Below are 8,027 nucleotides of genomic sequence, written 5' to 3'. Positions count from 1 at the left end.
CCGCTCCGATGTCCACTCCGATGTCCCGCGCCGCTCCGATGTCTCAGTCTCGGCGCTGTGATGTCGCGGCGCCGGTGGTCCCCTGCGGCACTGGTCCCGACGCCGCTGGTCTCCTGCTCTGCCTGCGTTTGGATGTGCCGGCGCCGCTGGTGTCCCTCTGCGCTGGTGTCCCGCTGCGCTGCGATGTTCGCCCCGGCGCCGCTGCGATGTCCGTGCTCGGCTGCGATGTCTGCTCCGGTGCTGCGATGTCCTGCTCCGGTGCAATGTCTGTCCCGCTGCGATGTCCTGTTCAGGTCCTGTTCAGGTCTCAGCCTGTTCGGGCGCCATTTGTTGCGAAGCACGGACGAAAGCACGACAGACACCAGTTGAGTCAGATCATGCTGCTCCATTTTATTGCCCGAATAGCCCAACTTTTATAGTGAATTTTACAGGGGTGGACAGTGTTTCACACAAGATTATTGGTCAAGAGCACTCAGACAAACCGTTAAGAAAATAACACCACCTGCAAGAAAAGAACCCCCCTTTTGATTAGAAGTTAGGAAAACAACCCCCTTTGTGCTTAACGGTCACGTAGACCTAGTCCTTGAGGCCAGCTGCTGATAACAATATTATCTGAGTTCCTTAATTGGGTGATGTGGGAGTCATTGCAGTGGGAGCTTCTCACAGTTACTCTGGCAGCTTGGTTTGCTCAGCTACAGCAGGCCCTGAGATTTCTGAGGCCTACTCCTGGTTGCTTAAAGCAAGCTTAGATCGAACAATTATGCCAATTCCCAACAGCAGAGTACTTCTAGTGAAGGTCTAAAGTGCTGAGAGGGCATGTGGAGAAAACCCCAAAGGAATCCCCAAAGCAGGAGAATGGGTCTGTGGCCCCACAAATGGTAGAACGGATGGCAAGGAAGGTGTCCCAGAGACAGAAGCCTGCTTGACATTCCTGGCCATTGTTGCAAAGCAGCAAGTCCCTGGTGGCAGATGGTCCTCGTCAGCACTGTGAGAAGCCCTCTGCCGCAGGGCCCGAGGCCCTCCTGCGTGAGCTGCCCTCCACCAGGAGAGGTGGCTCGCAACCACGGGAGCAGTACTGGGAGTTGCAGGGCTTCTCCTTTCCTGTGCAAAAACAAAGGCCATGCAGGGAGCAGTGCGGTCAGTCCAGCTGGCAGCAAGCACCAGCACTCTTTATTTGGCAGGTCACTCTTTGGAAGGCGCTCCTCACACCCCTTGCTGACAGCTCTCACACTGCAAAGGGGACAGCGCCATGAGCAGAGGTGGGAGCTTCTTCTCAAGTGTCCCTGGTACTGGTGCCGAGGCCTGCTCCAGCTTTTGGTATGGGAGCTGATGGCTACGGCCTCTGCAGCTGGAAGCTGCAGGGCCGCTTGCGGTTTCCTGGCGTGGACGGCATGCCCTGGGCCTTCTCACGGTTGTCCAAGAGCCTCGTCTTCTCCCCTTTCCTGCAGGATCCAAAAGAAAGGCCATCAGTTTGGGTGGGGAAGAAGGGACAGAATTGTCCCAAGGCATCACTGAGGCCCCTAGCTATAGGATGTGTTGTTACAACCCATGCAGACGCACACCATCAGACACAGCCCCCTTGGCCCTTTGCACCCACAGCCTTCCCCTCCGGACCTGTGTCTTGGAAAGGCCTGGGGATGCCGAGAGGCCCCTGGGGGTGGCATCGCACCCAGCTCCTTCCCGTGTCAAGAAGAAGGGGAGGACGACAAGCCGAAAGAACCCCAGAAGACGGTGCAGGGACTCCAGGGCCTCTAGGGCTATTCCCAGGCCTCGGTGGGGCTCGTGCACACTTACTCTGTCTGAGGTCTCCTGGGAAGCTCTGCCTTTTCCTTATGCCCATCTGATGTCTTGTGGCTCACAGGGCTTTTGCCATTGACATGCAACATCCTCTCCTTCAGCTTCTCATCTTATTCTTTTCTCAGGAGGAAGGAAGGATGTTGGTCACCCTCCAGGAGGTGGTAGGCAGGGTTCTGCAAAACCAGAAGTGTCTCCCAAAGACCTGCTGCAAGGAGCTGAGGCTGACCCGCCTAGTACAGTCCTGCAGGAAATGGATCTGAGCAGCAGCGGGCAACCCTCTGCGTGTTACTGTTTTGTTTTGTTTTGTTTTGTTTTGTTTTGTTTTGTTTTATTTTATTTTATTTTATTTTATTTTATTTTATTTTATTTTATTTTATTTTATTTTATTTTTACCATATGCTGTGTTTATTCTAGTTTGCCCTGTCCTTTGCAACACCGGTCCCATCTTCTCTGAATTTCCCCTGATGTCACACTTGTGTTTATGCTGTTAGTTTTCAGGAGGACTCATTTGGGACTTCACTTCCTTCTGTGAGGCTTGGTTAAGCTCTGAATTACACACTTGTTGAATACTAATAGCAGTGTGGTAGCAGCAGAGCATTTGTGCAGCTCAGTACTCAACTCTCTTTCTGCAGGGCTGCACTTCAGGCATCAGTCCCCCTGTCGATATCCATGCAGTGGGTTTACATGCAAGGTTTTGGGAGCAGCGGGCCTTAGGAGTGGTTTCTGTGAGAAGGATCTAGAAGCTGCCCCATGTTTGCTATGAGCCCCACTGTTGACCAGAGCCAAGCCAATTTATGATGTTGTTTTGAGCCTGTATAGGTGAGAGCATATTTAAGACAGGAGAGAGAAAAATGCTGCACCACACAGCAGCTGGGAGAGGAGTGAGGAACAGCCTTGCCTGCACCAAGGTCAGTGAAGGAGGGGGATAGGTGCTGCAGGTGCCAGAGCAGAAGTCTCCTGCGGCCTGTGGTGAGGACCATGGTGGAGCAGCATTTCCCCCTACAGCCCATGGAGTACCACTGTGGAGCAGGGTTCCACACTACAGTCCATGGAGGAAACCGGGGTGGAGCAGTTGGACCTGCACCGATGGAGGCTGCAGCCTGTGGAAGACATTCTGGTCCGAGAAGAGATTCCGGGCTGGACCTGTAGCCTGTGTAGAGGAGACCACACAGGAGCAGGTGACCTGACAGGAGCTGCTGCCCGTGGGGAACCCAGGCTGGAGCAGTTTGCTCCTGAGGGATGGACCCCGTGGTACGGACCCATATCTGGAGCAGTTCTGAAAGAGCTGCTGCCTGTGGGAAGCCCATGCCGGATCAGTTCATGAAGGACTGCATCCCATGGGAGGGACCCCACAGCACAGGGGACGAGAGTGACCGAGAAGGAGCAGAAGAGAAGTGCTATAGACTGACCAGAACCCCCATTCCCCTGTTCCCCTGCACCACTCGGGGGGAGGAGGTGGAAGAGGGCGGATGGGGGGGGAAGGTGCTTTTGGTTTCTTTCCTCTGTTTCTCACTTCTCTAGCTTGTTAGTAATAGGTAATAAACCTTACTACCTCCCTATTCTGAGTCTGTTTTTCCCATCACAATAATTACTGTGTGATCTCCTTGTTCATATCTCAACCCTTGAGTCCTTTTCATCGTATTTTCTCCGTGTTCCTCTTTGAGGAGGGGGAATGAGATAGCGGTTGTGCTGGAGCTCGGCTGCCCACCCAAGTAAAACCACCATAATCCAATGCCCTCTTCTTGTCTTCCAAGCCAGTCCTTTCATTATATAATTTTAAGAGGTTTATCAAGCACGACTTCCTCCTGGTGAATCCGAGAAGGCTGGGGGTGCACAGGGAGGTGGGAGGGGACACGGCCAGGACAGCTGACCCCAACTGGCCACAGGGATGTCCCATAGCATGTGGTGTCATGTGGGACAATAACGCTGGGGGGGTGGGTGGGAGAGGCCACTATTGCTCAGGGACAAGGTGGGCCTCAGTTGGCTTGTGGTGACCAGCTGCATTGTGTATCACCTGCTTCTCTTATTCTTGTTATTGTTTTCTTCTTATTATTATTTTTTAAACATATGAATCAGCAGAATCTTGAAGTTATAATGTACTTATACATCCATCCATCATTGTTATGTACATTACTGAGCTGTTTGGGTTTCAAACAATAAAGTTCCAAACATCCTAATAGCAGAGGTACTCCAGCCCTTTGATCATCCTTGTGGACCTCCTCTGGGCTTGTTCTAATACATCCATGTCCTTCCTGTGCTGGGTAGAGGCCCCAGAGCTGAACGCAGCACTCCTGGTGGGGTCTCATGAGATCAGAGCAGAGGGAAACAATCACCTCCCTCTCCCTGATGGCCACGCTGCTTTTGATGCAACCCAGGATATAGATGGCTTTCTGAGCTACAATCACACATTGCTGACAATGTCGACCTTCATGTCAACCAACACCCCCAGGTCCTGCTCCTCAGAGCTGCTCTCAATCCATTTTTCTCCCAGCCTTTATTTGTGCTGGGGATTGCAGGACTTGCACTTGGACTGGTTGAACTCCATGAGGTTCACAAAAACTCAATTCTCAGGTCTGCCTGGGTCCTTCTGGATGGCATCCCTTCCCTCCAGCCTGTCTACGGTGCCACACAGCTTCGTGTCATCATCAAACTTGCTGATTGTGCACTCAGTCCCACTGTCCATGTCACCGACAAAGATGTTGAACAGTACCAATCCAAATACTGATCCCTGAGGAATACCAGTCATTACTGATCTCCACCTGGATATTAAGCTGTTGACTACAATTCTTTGAGTGCAACCATCTAGCCAATTCCTTACCCACCAAGTGGTCCATCTGTCAAATCAAGGTCCATCTGTCAAATCTCTCAAATTTAGAGACAAAGATATCATGAGGGACATGGTATGGGCCAATTTCCTCAGGACCTGGATCCATCTTATCAGGCCCCATGGACTTGTGCACCCTTCCGGTTCCTTAGCTTGTCTTGAACCTGACCTCCTACAGTGGGAGATTAATTATCTCACCCAGTACTGGATGGCTCTGGATGGTGAAGATGCTAGCTTTGAAGCACAGCAGAGACTCATAGTGATGTTCTGGCCACTGAACGTATCACAGTACTGGCTCAACAGTGGGAAATAAATGAGGGAGCTTTTCCTAATCTTATAGATTTTACAGCCTGGAATCAAAATGAGCTCAGAAAGCCAAAACAGTTTTGGTAAGGCTTATGCAAAAGGCTACGTCTGATTCACATCACCCAAGGGAGCTATTTCTTTGGAATATGGCCTGACTGCAGTCAGCACTGCCTCACTGCTCTCTGCTCCACGTGGAGAGACAATCTCAACCCAAAGTACACAATGTGTATTGTCATCTGTTTCCTCTAAGGCCATATCATGATAGTGATGAACAAATGGAACTAGCTGAAATAAATATCGCCCACATCAGTAAGGCTCTTTTGAAAGGCCTACGTACAGTACCCAAGCAGGTATCTAATTCTAAGTCCTAAACTTACCTAAGGATGCCATGGATGCTCTGGATCCCACAGTTACTGTGCCATACTCTGAAAGAGAAGCTAGGGAGACTTAAAGACAACTTATGTGCTCAATTGAGATATTAGAAAAGCTTCTGTGGTCTGTATTATGCTGGTTTCAGAAAAGATGATCAGCTCATAAAGCTCATTTCTGGGCTTCAGGGACAAAAAAACACCCCTGTGAGGTCCTTTAAGTATAGGTTTAGAAGTTTCTGTTGTTGCAACACACAGTTCATCTGATGTGGATCACTGGCTTTTTTTATTTTTAAATCAAATATATTTCTGTGTCTTCTGCCTGGAGTAGCCATGGTAAGGTGACTGAAGAAAATTACCGTGAACCAGGCATAGTCCCATGCATACAACATTGTAACTTGTATCTCCAAATTTTAGCTGCATTCTTAAAGATACATTTCTCTCCGGGGGGATTCATTCATATCTTAACTGTAGTTAATGTAGGCATGTTTTCTAAGGCAGACGGGGAAGAAGGGAATAAGAGAGGGAAGAAAGGAGGAAGGGAGAGGATGTGAGGGAGGGGATGTTTCTTTATCCCACAAGTGTTTAAAAAGCACGCAGCAGAGAAATGTCTAAAGGCAAACTCAAAAAAGGAAAGGAAAGGAAAGGAAAGGGAAGGGAAGGGAAGGAAAGGAAAGGGAAGGGAAGGGAAGGGAAGGGAAGGGAAGGGAAGGGAAGGGAAGGGAAGGGAAGGGAAGGGAAGGGAAGGGAAGGGAAGGGAAGGGAAGGGAAGGGAAGGGAAGGGAAGGGAAGGGAAGGGAAGGGAAGGGAAGGGAAGGGAAGGGAAGGGAAGGGAAGGGAAGGGAAGGGAAGGGAAGGGAAGGGAAGGGAAGGGAAGGGAAGGGAAGGGAAGGGAAGGGAAGGGAAGGGAAGGGAAGGGAAGGGAAGGGAAGGGAAGGGAAGGGAAGGGAAGGGAAGGGAAGGGAAGGGAAGGGAAGGGAAGGGAAGGGAAGGGAAGGGAAGGGAAGGGAAGGGAAGGGAAGGGAAGGGAAGGGAAGGGAAGGGAAGGGAAGGGAAGGGAAGGGAAGGGAAGGGAAGGGAAGGGAAGGGAAGGGAAGGGAAGGGAAGGGAAGGGAAGGGAAGGGAAGGGAAGGGAAGGGAAGGGAAGGGAAGGGAAGGGAAGGGAAGGGAAGGGAAGGGAAGGGAAGGGAAGGGAAGGGAAGGGAAGGGAAGGGAAGGGAAGGGAAGGGAAGGGAAGGGAAGGGAAGGGAAGGGAAGGGAAGGGAAGGGAAGGGAAGGGAAGGGAAGGGAAGGGAAGGGAGGGGAAGGGAAGGGAAGGGAAGGGAAGGGAAGGGAAGGGAAGGGAAGGGAAGGGAAGGGAAGGGAAGGGAAGGGAAGGGAAGGGAAGGGAAGGGAAGGGAAGGGAAGGAAGGGAAGGGAAGGGAAGGGAAGGGAAGGGAAGGGAAGGGAAGGGAAGGGAAGGGAAGGGAAGGGAAGGGAAGGGAAGGGAAGGGAAGGGAAGGGAAGGGAAGGGAAGGGAAGGGAAGGGAAGGGAAGGGAAGGGAAGGGAAGGGAAGGGAAGGGAAGGAAAGGAAAGGAAAGGAAAGGAAAGGAAAGGAAAGGAAAGGAAAGGAAAGGAAAGGAAAGGAAAGGAAAGGAAAGGAAAGGAAAGGAAAGGAAAGGAAAGGAAAGGAAAGGAAAGGAAAGGAAAGGAAAGACAAATGCTGCAGTATATTGTCCCACCAAATCCATTTTGTCTTACATAATATTGTGAGTATGAATAACAATTGGGAAGGATAGCTTCAGAGATAAAGTGTGTTTGCAATAAAAACTGCTCATGTTTACCAGAAAACTGTAAATTTCATCTCATTAATGAACTCTGGAAAACCACCATGCAGGGTACCACTTATAGCTACAGAAATCAGTTTAGCAGTGAGAACTTCTGTTTACTCATGGTGCAGCAACATCACAATGTGACAGTAACCACACTAGTTGTAAATCCAGTGGTGGAAAATGAGGAAACAGTGTGGACAAATTCCAGAAGCTTGGGACAAAATATCTTAAAAAAAAAGAAAACATATCAGAGACATACAAGAAGTGCTTACATGAATTAAATGCCTACATGGATTGGAGATATATTTAAACAGTCCAACCTCTGACCTAACACTAACCCTTCCTCCACTAAACCATATCACTAAGCTCTACATTTAAACGCCTTTTAAAGACGTCCAGGGATGGTGACTCCACCACTTCCCTGGGCAGCCTGTTCCAATGTCTAACAACTCTTTTGGTAAAGAATTTCTTCCTAATATCCAACCTAAACCTCCCCTGGCGCAACTTTAGCCCATTCCCCCTTGTCCTGTCGCCAGGCACTTGGGAGAATAGACCAACCTCCACCTTGCTACAGTCTCCTTTAAGGTACCTATAGAGAGCAATAAGGTCACCCTTGAGCACTTCTTGTAAGACTTGTTCTCCAGACCTTCAACAGCTTTGTTGCCCTTTTCTGGACTTGCTCGAGCACCTCCATGTCCTTCTTGTAGCGAGGGGCCCAAAATTGAACACAGTACTCGAGGTGTGGCCTCACCAGAGCCGAGTACAGGGGGACAATCACTTCCCTGCTGGCCACGCTGCTTCTGATACAAGCCAGGATGCTGTTGGCCTTCTTGGCCACCTGAGCACACTGCTGGCTCATATTCAGCCGACTGTCAACCATCACTCCCAGGTCCTTCTCTGCCAGGCAGCTTTTCAACCAC

This window comes from Aythya ferina, assembly GCF_964211825.1.
Source record: "Aythya ferina genome assembly, chromosome: Z".
Lineage (NCBI taxonomy): Eukaryota > Metazoa > Chordata > Aves > Anseriformes > Anatidae > Aythya > Aythya ferina.
The sequence above is the reverse complement of the archived record's forward strand: the minus strand, read 5'-3'. Positions refer to the sequence as shown.